This window comes from Lissotriton helveticus, chromosome 4_1 (assembly GCF_964261635.1).
Source record: "Lissotriton helveticus chromosome 4_1, aLisHel1.1, whole genome shotgun sequence".
NCBI lineage: Eukaryota > Metazoa > Chordata > Amphibia > Caudata > Salamandridae > Lissotriton > Lissotriton helveticus.
The window spans coordinates 33,003,331-33,021,705 of record NC_136063.1 but is presented as its reverse complement, the minus strand read 5'-3'; the positions used below and the strand labels follow the sequence as shown (position 1 = coordinate 33,021,705).

The 18,375-nt window shown below is 47.1% G+C and overlaps 1 pseudogene across 1 annotated transcript in view; it reads left to right on the top strand.

Annotated features, from left to right (window-relative positions):
• LOC144828301 (GTPase IMAP family member 7-like) overlaps positions 1–18,375 on the top strand; it is a 130,421-nt pseudogene that overhangs the window by 16,935 nt on the left and 95,111 nt on the right. Inside the window, exon 2 of the transcript XR_013610419.1 lies at positions 11,185–11,297. The product of XR_013610419.1 is annotated as a GTPase IMAP family member 7-like (transcript). The remainder of the gene's footprint in view (positions 1–11,184; positions 11,298–18,375) is intronic.

Genomic DNA, 18,375 nt, shown 5'->3' with positions numbered 1-18,375 from the left:
ACATTGGCCAGGCATAAGGCTGCCACGGCGGGCATTCAACTATATCCCAGGCAGGGGTTAACATTTTGTCACTAGAGGCCCCACGGTGTTTTTTAGGGCCCTGTCCCCGTTCCAATACTTGAAGGGGCTAACTAGGGCCAACGGGGCCCAGTCTCAAGTCCTCCCGAGAGGGGGGGGGGTCCCGGGGCCTCCTACTCGCTCCTGGGAGGCCCTGCTTCTGTCCAGGTTCTCTGCCCTCCCCCCGGGGCTTTACCTGTTATCTCTGGGCACACCCGGCCCCTTGCGGAGGGTTGTAGATGGTGGGTAGGCCTCCTACGACCTTTCGATTGATTCCCGGCCCTTCGGGGGCTGGCGCTGGCAGGTGGGGCTCTCGCTCTCTCTCCGAGCCCTCCGGGGTCTCGGCAGGCTGTTCCCGGGCCTTCCGTGGCTTCCAGGCCCAGGAACCAATCAGGAGGAGGCTAGTGAAGGTTTCCGACCTCACAGCCAATCGCGGAGCGGCTGCAGGGGGCGTGACACTTGCAGCCAATGGCTGCGTGGCTATGGACGGGGGCGTGATGGGGGTGAAAGGCCTCGGGGCCTAGCGCGGCCTAGTTGAGGTACGTAGCCGCCTGACAGGAATTTGCGAAGGCCTGGACAGGAGGCTTTCATTCAGGGCACAGCCGGGCGGATGATCGCGGCGGTCTCCCCAAGGCTCTGGGGGCTGCCTGAGGGCAATCACAGCGCTTCGCCGAACACAGCAGGTGAGCGCTTGAGGGGAAAGTAGGGTGCTTGCAGGAACCGCGCTTCACAGGACACCAACAGTCTCGGGCACCACAGCACTTCAGGTGCGGGGGGAAGAGCAGTTCAGGGGCACAGAAAGCAAGTGGCAGTCCAGTGCCTGGGGGGAGATGTAGCGCTTGTCCGGGCGCAGCAGCTCGGGGAAGGCCGCGCTTCTCTGGTGGCACACAGGAGAGCTATTGAGGAGCAATTATGCAGGTCTCAACAACAGCGCTCTGGAGCAGCCCCAGTCCCTGGAATCACAGCGCTTCTCACGGGGGCACAGTAGGAGAGCGCTGGGTAGGTAGGGAAGGCAGTATCGCAGTCCAGGACAGACAGTCAGTCAGGGGGAGTTAGGCAGGACAGCGCAGGCCCAGGTGAAGGCAGGGGGCTGCAGGTGCAGCATAGTCCAGTACCTGATTGATCCCCCGGTAGTCCTGGTTAGCGCAGGTGAGCTTCTTCTTGGCACTTGTTGGTTCTGGCGCCCTTTGGTTGAAGTGGATTCTTGGTTTCTTGAGGAGGGGGGGGATTTGAGTTGAAGGCTTGTCAGCAGGTCACTTCAGGTGGTCCCTGGGTTCCCCTGCCTCCGGGCCAGATCAGTGGGCTAGTTCAGGGTTCCTCACTCTACTTGGAAAGCAGCACCTAAGCCCTGTCACTCCAAGTGGCATAGGTCCTTGACTAGGCCCTACCGCCTAAGTCTCTTGCGTGGGTCCCCCAGGTCAGTGATGCCCCAACTGACTGGAAAGTTTCCCTCCCTTTCTTTATATCGGCCCAGGTCAGGTGACCACCCTCTAAGGCGGCAAAAATAGGCTCCGCCCCTATTCTAGAAGGTGCCAGGAGCTTCCCTACTCTAATTGTGGGCAGGCAAGGCAGGCTGGAATGGTTACAAAGTTTAGGGGTTCCAGCCAGGTCCTGGCAACTAGAGTGTGCCTGAAAAGACCACGCTGCAGTAGCAGGGGTCAGTGGCAGCCATGTTGTGGGTAGAGAGCACCTGCACATAGCATTGATTTTAATATTACCCAGGGCATCTCAACCTCACAGGCCTGTACAATTTTATTACGATGGGGGGACATCCTGAATTAGGGGAGCGAAAAACAAAAAATTTCAGGGAAAAGGGCCAAGTCCAATAGGGAGTAATTCCTGACATTTGCTGTATTGTAATTATGTAATATTACAGAAAGCCTAAGTAAGATTATGCAGAATTATGGAAGGAGTGAAACCCGGCCTTTAGTGCTATTTTCAGAGAGCAAAGTGCACTCTCACGTCCAAAATGAAACAGAGGACTAATTTTGTGCTAAGAAACTAGCACTAAATGCAAAGAAACAGGAACCGTAGTAGCCACCAGCTCCTCATGCTCTATTCATGTCCTCTCGTTTGGGGTATTTTGCCATAAATTACTCCAAATAATGCAAGCAGGCATAATTGAGTTATTTTCAGTACATTTGCATGACAAGAGTAACACAAAAATAATCTCTGCTTATACTCTATCGTAATTAACATTTTTCCCACAACTAGTAATTTAGGGTCAGATGTTCTAACATCAGCTATAACGATCTCCAAATTGCGACTCCATAAAGCAATCTGGAAATTGTTATTCCTAATGTATGACACTCTTTGGGTTTCATTAGCGAACTAGTGGGTTGCAAATAGACTTACTTCAAGCATATTAATGAGATAAGTTTCAATCTGTGACTCATTAGGAATCACAACCATCACAGGTCAGCAGACCATCATATCTGTGATTGCTTTTTCCAGACTGTTTTCCTAAAGGAAAATGCCATGCGTTTAAAAAGAAAAAAAGAAACATTGCAGTTTTATTTTTAAGTGTAGGCAGTTGTCTGTGGGACCACTACCTGCTTAAAAAAAGTATTTGCTTTCCGTTCTCACAGAGGAAGGGTGCCTGGGGACCCTGTCCTGTTTTGCGAATGGGTGTACACCTCATTCAAGGAGCTCGTAAAATATGAATGTTTTGCCACCGTAATTCGGTTGCAAAACTTTCATACATCCCATTCAGATTCAGTATTTGGAAGGGATGCCCAAAATACGGCGATTCCAAATACTGAATTACATGAACTGCAATTTGTTATGTGTTACAGAATTGCAATTTGTGTTTTGTACATATGGCAAAGCATTTTTATGGTCGGAAATGGCCCTCTTCTTTGTCCACATCATCAGCTAGACCACAATCCTAGTTGGAGATGAGCTGCCCCCAGAACTAGTTTTGAGGGACCACAGAGAAGAGGTTGCTCATTTCCTTGGACACACCTCTAGGGTGGGCCCAGATGCTCTACGCAGAAAAGTTCTACCATCTTGGTTATAGGTAGAGAGAAGCACTGTGGGATTGTTTGGAGTAGGGCATGCAGGAATTTTGGAAAACATTGGTAGGGTTGCCTATGGGAACTTTTACCCCATTGGATAGGGGTGGGCCAGGCATTCAAACACAGTAACCTCCTCAGAACACTCTCCAGACTTATAGATGAACAGACGAAGATTGGACTTTATGTCTGTGACTGAGATGAGCCCAAAAGACTGGATCTGCATTCCCTCTTATATCCAGCCCATAGAAACAGACTCCAAGGTCCATAAATCTGACCTTCTCTTCAAGCTACAGGGACACAAAAAGCTACAATAGGTCTTTTTTGCAACTACCAAACTGACCAGTTTTAACTAGACCTGACCAGGACCATACTGCTGGCCTCTGCTTGAGTGAGTTCTGACCCCAAGTGCTGTCTAAAAGGTCCTGGACCATCGGCTGGTAACAAAGTGTAATTCTGCTAATGTTTCCTGAAGCATGTGACTTAGAAATATTTTGGCTCCAAAGACCTCCATAGGACTGGGGCCTATCTGCCACGCCCATCCAGCAAAAGTGCGTGACTCTGAGCCAAAGATTAAGGTTGGTTCCACTCAAGCCTTTTCAAATGCAGCAAATCTGATTTAGTGGGACCTCACAGAGAAGGTATCCGGCCTCATGGTGGAAGAATACAAGCTCAAAAAAGTGACTAAGTATGAAGGTAGATATCTTCAATGTGAAAAGTATCGAGATGGGGAGGGATACACTCAGGGCGCAAAATTCAAAATTCTCCCACTTTCAGCTTTACCGCCAAAAGTCAACAGCTTCACTGAGACCTTGTCCAGCTGTTATCCTATGACATGGGGCCTTCTTCCGCCACAGCCTGCTGCCTTACCAGCTTAGGATTTATGACTTCCATTTCAAGGACTGAGTCTGAAGGTAAAACTTCTGAATGGCTGAACCTGGTTTCTGTATCCAACCCGTGATCCGCAGTAGTTGTCATGACCTTGGTCCTAAGTACCAGTCAAGTGCAGCCAGATTGCTCTGTTGGCACCTATTGCTTTTCAGTGCTTTTTTCACATTTAAAACTTTAAAAAATCATAATTGTGGGGCCCAACTTTTGGACTTTGGCATTTTGTGTCATTTAATTTATTAAAATGTACTTTATTTTTCTAAATTACTTTGGTGCCTTATAAGAAAATCACAAAAGTCTCCAAATTTAGAACATTAAAAACAAACATCTTAGTGCAACTACATACAATGCAATGCCTTGAGTTTTTGCAAATAATACATTTGAGATGTTTACTATGTTGTGGAATCTATGTCTAGTATGAGCAGTGAAATTTCATAAACTTGCCCAACACCATCGCTAAGTGAAATTTGTTAGTTGTTCATATAACCACTTGCCCTCTACTCCTAATTGATTGTGAAAAATTGCTTGCTCTTTCACTAGTCACTAGGAATTGCTAGAATGAAAATGTATGTAAAAAAGTGTAGTATTTTCTTGCAGGTTTAGCATGAGATATAGGAGGTGCTTTAATACCTGGAACTGCCATGTTAGCAGAGTCTGTGGAGTAATATAGAAAATAATATATTAAAATAATAAACTAATATAATAAAAAAAGAACAACCTACCACAATAAAGTTAATTTATAAAGATGCCATGGTTTTCAATCAGTTTGATAATATTGTGTAGTGCAGTAAATTGTTGTTTCTGGTTGTACTATCACATAGGGGCATTCCTCTAATGCATGCCTGTAGGTTGATCACCATGTCTGCTAGGGAGCACAGCTTGAGTTGCTGTTGCTCAGATTACCTTCTGGTAATGTTCATTACTCCAATCCTCTCATCTTCCTCCCTGTACTTACATAGTGAGGTTCACCTTATGTATCTCCCTTGTGAACAACTTCTCTTGTAAATGCTCTTTCAATGTGACAGAAGAGTGGGCTTTTGGCACGGGCGTAACACAAGCCCCCGCAGACCACGCATTGCGGGGGGGGGCCCCGAGCTCCTGGGGGCCCCCCGGCCCCTTCTCACGTCACTCTCAGCTGCACAAGTACAACACAATACAGTACGATGGCCTGGCCTGTGTAGGCTTAGGCAGTGAGGCTCATAATGGTGCGCAGCGCTGCGGCAGGGGGCCGGGGCCCCTGCGAGTATATTTGAGATGGTGCGTGCGGGGCCCCGGCCGGGCCCGGGGGCCCCCCTGGGAGGCTGGCTGGAGAGTGGGACTGTGACTGTCTGGAGGAGCTAGTAGTAAATGGTGCGGCTGCGGCCGCCGGCCGGGGCCATTACTCACCCTGAGACAGTCAGTCTAGTCAGTGAAGTGACAGTCAGTCACTGTCAAAGTGTTCGAAAATAAATGCTTTCATGCCATGGTGCGTGCGGGGCCCCGGCCGGGCCGGGCCCGAGTCAGGATCTACTTCTTCGATGGATTGGGGGGCCGGCAGGGGCCCCGGCCGGGCCCCCGAGAAGCAAGTCCGAAATGGTGGGGGCCCCCCGCCGGCGTCACCCTGTGGGTGAGTGTGCAGTGTGCATCGGACTGGAGTCACTCTGCAGAAAGTGAAAGAATGAAAGGCCTGTCCCGCGGCCCGCCGCCATTTCATACAATCAGGCAGGCTTAGACTAAGATAACTGTTATCATTCTTAATCAAAGCCCGCCCGCCTGATTCTATGAAATGGCAGCGGGCCGCGGGACAGGCCTTTCATTCCTTTCACTTTCTGTTTCCGCACTTCCGCCGCCGCTTATGCGCGTGGGGGCGTGGGCACTAGGGCTGGCTGCTGCTGAGTGGTGGTGACACGCACAAACATCATGCGCCAGCCACCCGGGCCAATAAGCAGCAGCACTCAGGTGCGTGTGGGGCGGCCAGCGTGTGCGTGGCATCAAGGGCGCCCGGGCGCGGTGGCGCGCATAGCCATAATTTAAGTTAACAACAGAAGAACACAGAGCACTGCAGCAGCACATGCGCAATCGCTTGGTGCCGTGGCGCAAACACGCAAATGCAAGGTGTGGCGTCACGTGAAGAAGTGAAGAAGAAGAGTCGAGAGAAGAGAAACAAAGCCAGGCCCGCCCACGCTCAAGTCAGAGAGGACAGGACTGTGTGAACAACTGAAGTTGAAAGTAGACTGAAGTAAGTCCGTCCGGTGTCCCATCACCAGTGCGGGGCCTTCTTTATCATTTACATGATTGATTGCCCGGCAGCGTTTCCCGTCAGTAAATGACATAGTGCACCTGGCAGCCTGATGGGCGTGGGCAGCGCCTCTGCGTACTGGCATTAGAAAAGTCTGCACTGCATTAGATAGTTTGCACTGCAGGTTGATGAGAGCCTATCCCCCCTCCCCCCACCACCCCACCACCCCTTCTGATTGGCACGCCACTGGGCAGGGAGAGATAGATTGAATTGACAGGCCGGCTGTGGCACTGTGTCTGGGGGCGATCTCACGATGGGAAAGGCACCGAATGCTGGGTATGCGAGACGAGCTAGGTTCACCACGTTTTTGATGAGAAGATATGGCCTATGAGGCAAGTTTTCTGATCTGAATCCAAGAAAGCTGAGTTCTAATCCTGGCTTCATTCATCGCGTGTATAGTGTGTGATCCTCACCAAATTCGTTGGTTTCAGTTTCGCTTGGACTTAGCGCTGTTTTTGCCATTGCTCATTCTGTATACTTTTCTTCTATCAGTTGAGATTGGGGTGTTGTTAGTGCCCTTCCCCCCTATGCGGCTGTTAAATGTGTGAGCAGTGCACTGTGTACTTGCCCCCCTGCGGGGGAGAGCTCCTGCCTCTTCTGACACTTTGATGAACAGACAGCCGAACAGTGATTGGCAGGTCGGACTCTCTTCCTATTAGTCACCCTTTCCACAGACATCTTTTCCCTAAATTCCTTTGGTGCCAGATTGTGTACAGCTGGCTCTCGCGAGGATTCTTAGCCAGGCATACCAGTACCTCATTAGTGGCAAGGTTGGGTTCCAAGGGTCTAATTAGGGCTAAAGTTGGGCTCCAAGGGTTACCCGCCACCACCTCCATGGAGGGCCCCCGTCACCCTCGTGAAGGGGTTCTCGGACTTCCAGCAGGGCTCTGGACTGCCCTGATGGTAAAGGCACCGAATGCTAGGTATGCGAGACGAGCTAGGTTCACCACGTTTTTTATGAGGGCCAGCTCACTGACGGAATGGGCAGGTCAGAGAGCAGAGGGTGTGTCATCCAAGTATGCATTTCAGCATGAGGCAGCATTGGAACTATCAACTCTATTGGTTGATTATAGGCGTCTGAGCTAGTTAAAGCTTGTGAGTGGGTATAATGGGACATGATAGATAGATGTGTAGCTGAGGCTGAAGGCATGGAGAGCTTCCCACAATGGGTTGAATTAATCTGTTTACACTGTCAAGCATTGGCCTCTCTGTAGAGAGATGTTCACATGTAGGCCAATTGTGATTTAATTATTTTTTACAAAAATGAGTGCTGGAGTAATATGTAAATGTCGAAATATTGATTGCATGAAAAAAAAGTGTGATTTAAAATGAGGGAAGAGCGGGTGGGTAGATGTGGGATGACGAGGGCAATACAAGTTGTGCATGCAGGACATATTGAAAAACAAATGAGGATGAGGAAAGAGATGATGCAAAATATGCAGATTAAGGTTTTTAAAAAGATGTGGAGAAAAAGAGGGAACAAGTGGCTAACAGTGAAAGACTGTAGATACAAGCAGTGTAAAGAGAGAACAGGAGAGATTGGAAACTTCTTAGGCCAGCAGCCCTTTCACAGATCTTAGTAATGGTTAATTACTGCTTAAATTTACTTGTGAGAAAGTGTCACTCAGAGTGTTGCTCATTTGAAGTAGAATTTCACTCATACGCAGGGCCACTGCAATTATGTGGCAGGGGAGGGTCAAATCATGCGGCAGAGTTGAGTAAATTAAGAGGACCAGAAAAGGCAAATTATGCGGCACATTTTGTGATGGTACTACTTCATTAATTTGAAATTTTTAAGCTTGTTAACATTGTGTGAGCATTAGTTGTGCGTCATATATAGCAATAAGCTACATAAAGTTGAGCAGTCAACCTTTGGAATGGGCCTTCCACTTCACTGCAACAGGTGTCTATCTGTTTTTACAAACTTTTGAACCATCTGAGCTTGAAACAAAATTTTGTAGCTGTAGATTATGCAACAGATGCAGGATTATGTAGCAAATGTGGCAAATCTACTACTATGCAAAAATCACTGCACAATTGCATAACTCCGGTAGCCCAGCACATTCGCACACTGACACCACCAAATTGTTACACTTAAGTAGTCTGCAAACTTGGCAGCTATGTTTCTGCTGCTTTGCAGCATGTTTTAGGATCTCCTAGAGTTTCTCTTTGCTCAAAGGGGTGTGTTTTTCTGATATTTATGTGTTTCCTTTGCCTTCATTGCTTTATTTTTGCTTGCGAGAAAGTGTCACTCATAGACGTTGAATGTCACCCATAATTACACTGAAATTATGAAAATGTCACACATAAGCAACCTGAAACCTTGACAGCTATGGAGAGAGTGGAGCGAGAGAGTGGAGAGAGAGTGGACAGAGGGTAGAGAGAGAGAGAGTGGAGAGAGAGTGGAGAGAGAGTGGAGAGAGAGTGGAGAGAGACAGTGGAGAGAGAGTGGAGAGAGACAGTGGAGAGAGACAGTAGAGAGAGAGAGAGTGGAGATAGACAGTGGAGAGAGAGAGAGAGGAGAGAGCGTGGAGAGACAGTGGAGAGAGAGAGAGTGGAGAGAGAGTAGAGAGAGAGAGAGGAGAGAGAGTAGAGAGAGAGAGTGGAGATAGACAGTGGAGAGAGAGAGTGGAAAGAGAATGGAGAGAGTGGAGAGAGAGTGGAGAGAGAGAAAGTGAAGAGAGAGTGGAGAGAGAGAGTGGAGAGAGAGAGAGAGAGAGAGTGGAGAGAGAGAGAAGAGAGAGAGTGGAGAGAGTGGAGAGAGAGAGAGAGAGCGAGAGTGGAAAGAGAGTAGAGAGAGGGAGAGAGAGTGGAAAGAGAGTAGAGAGAGGGAGAGAAGAGAGAGAGTGGAGAGAGTAGAGAGAGAGAGAGAAGAGAGAGTGGAGAGAGTGGAGAGAGAGAGAGAGAGAGAGAGAGAGGAAAGAGAGTAGAGAGAGAGAAGAGAGAGAGAAGAGAGTGGAGAGAGAGTGGAGAGAGAGTGGAGAAAGAGAGTGGAGAGAGTGGAGAGAGAGAGGAGAAGAGAGAGAGTGGAGAGAGAGTGGAGAGAGAGAGTAGAGAGAGAAGAGACAGAGAGAGTGGAGTGGAGGGAGACAGTGGAGAGAGAGTGGAGAGAGAGAGAGAGAGTGGAGAGAGAATAGAGAGAGAGACAGTGGAGAGAGAGACAGTGGAGAGAGAGACAGTGGAGAGAAAGACAGTGGATAGAGAGTGGAGAGAGAGACAGTGGAGATAGAGTGGACAGAGTTGAGAGAGAGAATGGAGAGAGAGAGAGATAGAGTGGCGAGAGAGTAGAGACTGACTGACTCAGTGACTGAATACTGACTGACCGAGAGACTGACTGGCTGAGAAACTGACTGAAAGAGAGAGAGAAAGAGAAAGAGACTGACAGAAAGAGAGATATAGACTGACAGAGAGAGAGAGAGAGACCAACTGACTGACAGAGAGAGACTGACTCACTGAGAGAGAGATAGACAGAGACTGTGATGGATTTGGGGTCACAGTGTGTATGGGGCTATGCAATGCCTCTTAAGATTGCTATAGTCTACTATTAAAAATGTATTATCAAAATTTGCTCTTTGAAGTTACTTCTGCTTTTGAGATACTGCATTGTCGCATTGTCTAATGTTTTAAAACGGAAACGAGAAGGAGCAGTGGATGCAATTTTGTCAAAACTGAACAATGAGTGGGCCCGATGTTGTATATCATGACAGGAGTCTGCATCAGGAAACCCACCTAAAATTGGGCAAACTTCCCCGGCCTACTGATGGCAGGGACCCTGTAATGAATGGACCACCACCTATGATAGCCTGCGGGCAGACTAAGCCCAACCTTTGACTCCACCATCCAGTGTTACTTATAACGGCTGGATTGGTGACAGTGGCATAACAATAGCCCGGCATCCCTTGCAGTACGGCGGGTCGCTGGCCTGAGAGCTCTAGACTGGCACGGAGGATGGGAGGGGGCCCCCTCCATGTAGTTTGCAGGGGGGCCTCCTCAAGTTTCGTTACGCCACTGGCTTTTGGGTTAGTACTTGCAGCCCCACCAAATACCAAGGATAAAGGGTTTGACTAGTGCATTTATTTGCTAGTGTGCGCATGACCACACTAAAATGGATTAGTCACACATTATATAGCCCCTGGGACCAGTCGCAAGGAGCCACGCTCACTTCAGAGCTGCATTAATCAGTGAACAGTCTGGCAGTGAGTGTACTGTGCCTCCCAAAAAATTCAGTGGTGTATCTTGTTTACCTTAGGCATTCAAATGATAATGCTATCTGATCCACTACCTTAAGGTGCCGCAACCGCATGCGGTTCAATTACGTCAAGCCTGCCATATGAGAGTTGCACATGTTGTCTGATCATGGTCATTATGTGCCTGTTGGTATTTTGTGGAAAGGCGCCACACCACAGTAACTGCACAGTGCCTGATAGGTAGTAAAGTTACTAGTAGTAACTTAGCTTTGTGAATACAAAAAAGTAGTAAACGTACACTTAAACCAAAGTTGACTTTTGTGAATCTGGCCCTCTGTGTCTCCAACAAACTTTCAGCTCATTGCCAAATCATGTAATGATGAGTGGTGGACCTTGGAAGTTGTTATTTTTTGACAGACTTATATAACCATCTCTGCATTCATGACACTAACATTCTTCCTATTACTTTCAAGAGCAATCGTATATCATTAGGGATAGGTGGAATGTTTAATTTGGCTGGTGGAATTGGAGTTATTTAGTATTTCCCCTTTACTCATGTAATGCAGAATTTCTCATTAATTCCGCTGATTAACCGGCAGATTTAAATCATCACTGAAATCAATGTTCCAATGGCAGATTAACGCTTTTATCCCCCTTGAAGGTTTCCGGTCATGTCTTGCCGGCTGCTTCCCCTCCCCATTGCTGCATTATTTCCTCCTGATGACGCGAGTATTAACTGATATGCTCAACTTCCTTGCAGAAGCCAGAGTGCCCAACCCGTGGGAGGCGAGACCGCAAAGCAGGGCAGGAGTGCAATGGGCAATGTGCAGCAATCACTTCCCAGTGGAGAAAAGGACAGCCTGGACAGCATTGGTGAGTCTGTCTTTCTTCCCTTCCCCTTTGTGCTTTCACTGGACTATGCAGTACTATGCAGAACTAGCCCTCTTTGTCAGGAAATGACAGAGCATTCCTTCTCTGTCACTCTGTTGTCTACTGAGAATGAGGTGCAGCAGTACAATTGTGGCATGACAATTGAGGCTTGAAATTGGGGAATGGGAGTAGAACAAAGGATGCTGCTATAGGGAGAGTCAACTTGCTCCCCTTTCTATCCTGTCTGAAAGCCCTTTCTGTGAGGATAGTCTCCACCTCTAATCTCCTGCATGGTGCTTGATAATAAACTTCTGGTCTCAAACCACCCCTGGTCCCCCACCCCTTAGTAAACAAGAAAGGGGTATGTGAAAAGTCATTCAATTCGCCAATGCTCCCTGTATTTTGTATGTATCTCTTTATTTTTTGTGGGGGGGAGGGTGGGGTCTTGAAATCTACCTATATCGAATTTCTACAAGCATTAACGGCTTATCATATTTTTAAGAGAGACAAGATTATTGAACTTCACAGGAAGTTCATAATTCGTCTTGATTTAGTCACATAGGGTAGTAGAAAATATGTGTCAGGTGTCACATTAGATAAAGCACATCTATTACTGTTCTTATAGTCAGGAGGGTTGAATGTAAAAACTATGGATTGCCGCAAAGTAGGGTTTCCACACTGGAGAACAGCAGCTGTCCGAAATTCAGAACATACATCTTAGTTGTAATTTACCTTTTTTTAAATTGTATATTTGGTGGCGGGTTACTTTTCTAGCAAGTGGTGTTTGTTTTGTTTTTATTAAAATGCTACATATATATAATATAAATGGTTAGAAGATTGAACAAATATTCAATATATTTTCAAGGAATAAAACATGACATTTCTTGGGTTTACCCAATAAATGCAATCCCATTACATATTTTTACAAATGATGGACATAATGCTGAACAAATCAAACATTCACCCCCAGTCACAGATTGGATTAAATCTATTGTTTTTTTGCTCACCATGGCATTGTATTTTTTAGACCCAGCCATATGTAATCAGTCTTCACTCTGCTCCTCATGGGAACAGTCCTGCCAGAACTGCAAGGCCAGGTGCTCCCTGGACCAGAAACAACCATCCTGGTACTAGGTTTAGGGTATCCCCCTTCATCAGCCAGGCTCGCTTAAATCGGATGGCATAGCATGTATGGGACCCATATCTGAGCATCCCCACCCCAATTAGGTTGAAAATGACAGCAAACAAATGATGGACGGATTGCTGAACAAATCAAACAGTCACCCCTATACACAGATCTGGGTTAAATCCATTGTTATCCGGCTCACCAAACCATTATAGTTTACACCAAGCCATATGCAAATCACTCTCCATGGGAACAGTCCAGCCTTAACTGCCAGGCTACGCCCTCCCTGGACCAGAAACAAGCATCCTGGGACTGGTTTTTGCGTATCACCCCTCATCAGCCAGGCTATTTTGAATCCAGTTACATAGGAAGCAAGGAACCCACGTCAAAGCCTGCCCATCCCACTTAGGATGAAAATGAAAACAAACAAATGATGGACAAAATGCTGAACAAATCAAACATTCACCCTGTTAGGCCTGGAAGCATTGGCGTTGGTCTCCCTTCCATTTCTTCTTTTGCCTCAAGTGTTTTTGCTGGTGTTAGATGCTTTGGGCACTGTGCCACTGATGTCCAGTGTCCCAGTGCGAGTGCTCCCTACTGTAAAGTAATATATGTATTGATTAGTGATTCCGCGATTGAATATTTGGTTCACTTGTCAGACCCTTGTACAGTGCACTGATTGTGCTCAGGGCATGTAAATCCAAATGCCGCTAGTGGGCTTGCAGCACTGGTTGTGCCACCCACAGAAGAGGCCTTGTAAAATGTGTCTAAGGTCTGCCATTGCAGAGCCTGCGTGCAGTCTGGTACTGTCATGCTTACTGGGCAAGTACACCCACTTGGCAGTCCCTAAACCTTCCCTTGAATTCATATTAGTCACCCCTATGGTAGGCCCAAGGGCAGGGTGCATTGTAAGTATAAGGTAGGACAAGCACTGATGTGTGTGGCATGTCTTAATAGTGAATTACAGCCATTTTTGTTTTTCACTATTGCAAGGCTACCTGTTCTCCATAGGCCAGAATAGGCTGTTAGAATTGTTACACTTTATAATCCTAACAGGCTCAGAGAACATGGTGGAAATTCGAATTTAGTATGCCTGGACTCAGAATAATAAAATACATCTTTTAGTGAAGTTTATTTTAATATTCTGTGTTTGCAAATACCACTTTTAGAAAGTAGGTAATTGCTTGCCTAACCATTTCAGCCCGCCTCTGCTAGGTTGTGTATTCCTTTGTCTGGGTTTGTATGTGACATGGCTGGGGTATTCCAGGAGACAAGCTGAGGCCACCCGGTGGTGAATCGAGAGATCTGCATCTAGATGGGAGGGAGGAGTGCACCTGGGACCTGAATATGGCTGGGCTTTCCCTCTACAATGCCGGCTCCACCCCCTGTGGTGTGTCTGATGTCTCTGCCCTGCACACTGAAAGAAGAGAAGGAAGACTGTCAACAAAGTGCTCCAGGACTGTACTTGCCTTCCACAATGCAGGCTCCACCTCATGTGGGGCGTTTGATGTTCCTACCTTGCACTGTGAAAGGAAAGGAGAAGTATGGTAAACAGAGTGCTTCAGAACTGGATTGATTTGGGCACAGGCCCCTCTCCTCTCAGAGAACAAAGGATTTTGGGGTATAAGTATTGGGACCGTGATCCCATGAAATTAGATCACTTCTGGACTTACAAGACAAAACCTCTGCTGAGGAGAAGGAACCTGAAGAAGACTGAGGAGAGACTGTTCCCAAGCTAAAGTGCTGCTTGGGGATTGGCCTGCAGTGGTTGCCTGACTGCCAAAGAGAAGATAAAGGACTTTGTGGACTTTACTTTCAACTTGCGCAAAGATCTCCAAGGGCTCGAAAGAGAGCTTGCCCCCTAACCGAAGTCCCAGGACCAGTGGACTTCACCAACCTTTGTGAATTGCTGCTGGAAATGCTGTTTCAGTGGCTATAGAGGCAGGGAGCTGTGACAGACTCTCACGACCGGCCCAGTGTCCTGTAGGCACCGCATCAAGCAACGTCCGCCTCGAACAACGCAAGCTCTGCGCTCACCGACTCCGTCCTTATGCGTCATCGAGCTGTAGCATGCACCGCGACTGGAAGGACACCGCGACATGCAACGCCTCGCATAGAACTCCTACAGTTAAGGAACAGAACATATATAGCATCTTGGTAAATGTAGGTTCTGTAGGTAAACATAAGTATCAGATTGAGGATCTGATTCAAAGTACAAATCCAGACATCATTTTTTTGATCGAGACCAGGAAAGATAAAGCATCAAGTCCTGACTGGAACATAGCGCTACCCAACGGCAATGCGGTCATTTCACAAGATAGGGAGGAAGGTAGGGGAGGGGGCATAGCTATAATCTATCTGGAACATCTAAAAGTGCAAATAGAAGCTATTCAGGATCTACCGGTGGAAGCAGTATATTTTACTGTCAAATCAAAAAATCTGTTTTATTTCTAAAGAATACTGATCTATAGTCCACCAGAACCCAAAGCCACTTTTGCACAGTCATGGATGACAGTGTTGGAATCCCATATTGATCCCCACCCTTCTGTAATCCTTGGTGATTTTAATTATCATCTGGAACTTATTTAACAACTCTGATTCAAGCCTATGACTAGATAATATGGCAGCTTTTGGTTTTAACCAGTTGATACACAAACCCACTCACTAGGCAGGCCACCCCCTGGATGCTATCTTCTCCAACAATCTGGAGACAAGTCTGTCTAGAGTGTCTACCCTCCAATGGTCAGACCATTAATCGATCTATTTTAACACCAAGGTCACCTCACCAACACACCAAACTCAATTGAAAGGGGTGAAGATAAAGACCAGACACTGGAATAAAGTCCAAGCGGATGACTTGGAGACAGCGCTCGTTCAATCCTCTCTCTCACGGGCTAGGAATAATGACACGGCTGTGTCCAGGTTTAATGAATGGCTTTTGACAGCAGCCGATTCTTTTGCGCCTGAAAAATGGCTAACAGTAAAGAGATCAAAGCCCTTATCACCTTGGTATAGCCATGAGTTGAAGGGACTCAAGATAAATTATAGGAGGGCAGAACATTTGTGGAGACAAGACTTTAGTAAAGATAAGAAAATAACCTATAATCTTGGTCTTCAACAGTATAAATTATTGCTGCAAAAAAGAAATTATTTGCCTCCAAGATTGAGGCAGCTGGTAATTCCTCCAAGGAACCTTTTACAACTGTTGCTTTGCTCTCCAAATCTCAGCAAACTAATGTGTTCTAACAAGACCAAAGTTTGTGTGACAAACTGGCCACCTACTTTCAGAGTATGGTCCAAATAATCTATGATGACCTGCTGACTACATGCACTACACCACACGACCAGGATTTAGATAAACTGGATTGCCCATCGGTAGAGGCAGGCACTACAAACTCTAGGCAAACATGCTTTCCAGCTATTACAAAAGAAGAAATATATAAATCTCTACTCTCAATTTAATAGGGCTCACCTAAAGATCCATGCCCGGCCACCATCATGCATTTGGCTGCAAGGAAAATTGGAGAGGAATTGACCCCTCTAACTAATCAAGTGTTAGAGTCAGGCAGCTACCCAGTAAGCTGGAAAAATGCGATGATCAGGCCCATTTTGAAAAAACCTGCATTAGATCCTACGGAGCCCAAGAATTATCGCCCAATAGCTGGCCTGCCCATAGCTGCAAAAATTCTGAAAAAATCAGTAAACAAGGGACTAACTGAGTATTTGGACACTGATAATTTGCTGAATTCTACTCAGCACGGCTTTCGATCGCACCATTCTACGGAATCTGCTCTGATTGTAGCAACGGAGGAGATCCGAGGTGTGGTGGAAAGAGGGGGCAAGGCAGTTCTGGTTTTATTGGATCTGTCGGCAGCCTTCGATACTGTGAACCATGCAGTGTTAGTGCGAAGGCTGCGGGAGGTAGGCATCGATGGCTCAGCTCTGTCTCTCCTTTCGTTATTTTAGGGCGATAGAGAACAGACTTTGTACTGGGAGGGCATGCAATCAGAGAGTTTTCACCTGCCCTGTTGGGTTCCACAGGGGTCAGCATTGTCACCAACCATGTTCAATATTTATGTTATGCCCCTGGCGAAACTAGTCAAGAAACGCGGATTTGCGTTGGTTTCATATGCACATGATTCCCAACTGATAATCGCAATAAACAAACAACCCAAAGACACGGCTATTAGGTTCCATACATGTTTGGATGAAATCATCACATGGATGAACCATTGCTTTTTAAAGATCAACACTGGCAAGACCGAGATCATTGAGTTTGGTCATCGGCCACCTACGTGGAATGATTCCTGGTGGCCAGAGAGAGCAGGAATATGTCCTAGCCCAGTCTCTAAGGTCAGAAACCTCTGGGTAATTTTTGACAGTCAGTTAAATTTTTCTGCCCAGGTAAATAGCCTTTCCTAGTCCTGCTTTTTTCTTATAAAAATGCTCAGAAAAATCTTTCCTTTTATAGGACAGGAATTGCAAAAGACAGTGGTACTAGCTTTACTACTGTCCAAGCTAGATTACTGCAATGGCCTGTTGTTGGGAATAAACAAAACACTGATGAGTAGGCTGCAATCCTTACAAAATGCTGCTGCCAGGCTTCTCCTGAATATACCTAGAGGCCAATCAACCTCTGCTGGAATAAGAGCAATTCATTTGCTTACCGTACAGCAGCTGGTGAAATTTAAGGTGCTGTGTTTGGTCCATAAAGCTACTTATGGGGGAGGTGCTAAAGACATTCAACAAATGTTTAGACCTTACCTCCCAGCCCGTCCCTTAAGATCCAATAAGTTAGGCCTCCTACAGATTGGCAGAATCAGGAGAGTAAGATGGGGGGGACCTTTTCACACTGCTGAAAAGCTTTGGAACGAACTGCCTACATCTATTTGGTTTCAATCTAATAGACGACTCTTTAGGAAGGAACTGAAGACATGGCTTTTTGTCTCAATACAATCAGATAACGTAGATCGCACCATCTCCACTTACATCAGCGCCAAGCCGCCACGGCATTCGAGCGCTATATAAGCTTATATCCTATCCTATCCTAAAAAGAATGAAGAGGACGCTGTGCAGCCCAGCACGAAGACGCCTACTTGTTTGGGCCAAGCCCTACCACATTGTCTCCTACTACCCGAGCCTGCAAAGAAGACAATGCCTGTCCTGTGGCCAATGACTTCCAAGAACCCCAGGAAGACTAGCACTCTTCAATAAAGACCAAGATCTCCGAGGACAGTGACCCTGTCCAGAGAAAACTTTAAGGACTCCGAATCCAGGTGGATCTGCGAGCCCTGCCCACTCTACACAGATGCCCAAAGCCCGAGTGGCTTACTCAATCAATCAATCAATCAATTTGTAGAGTGTACTACATACCCGCAAGGGTTCCAAGGCGCTGAGGGAGGGGAGAAGGGGGGGTGCTGTAGCTACTGGTCGAACAGCCAGGTCTTGAGTTGTCTCCTGAAGGTTGGTAGGTTTTTGGTTTGTCGTAGGATGAGGGGGAGGGTGTTCCAGGTTGAGGCAGCGCGGTGGGAGAAGGATCTGCCTCCGGCTGTGGTTCTACGGCTGCTTGGGACGATGGCCAGGGAGAGGTCTGCAGAGCAGAGTTTCCTGTTGCGTACGTAGAAGGAGAGTCGGCTGTTGAAGTAGGCTGGGCCAGTCTTGTGGAGTGCCTTGTGTGCGTGGATCAGGAGCTTGAAGGAGATTCTTTTGTCAACAGGGAGCCAGTGCAGGTTCCTAAGGTGGGGGTTAATGTGGTCGCGGTGCGGGACGTCGAGTATCAGGCGTGCAGAGGCATTCTGGATTCTTTGCAGTCTGTTGATGAGCTTGGTCGGGGCGCCGGCATAGAGGGTGTTTCTGTAGTTGAATCTGCTGCTGACTAGAGCCTGGGGGACTGTTTTTCTTGTGTCTGTCGGGATCCATCTGTACATCTTGTGGAGCATACGGAGGGTGTTGAAG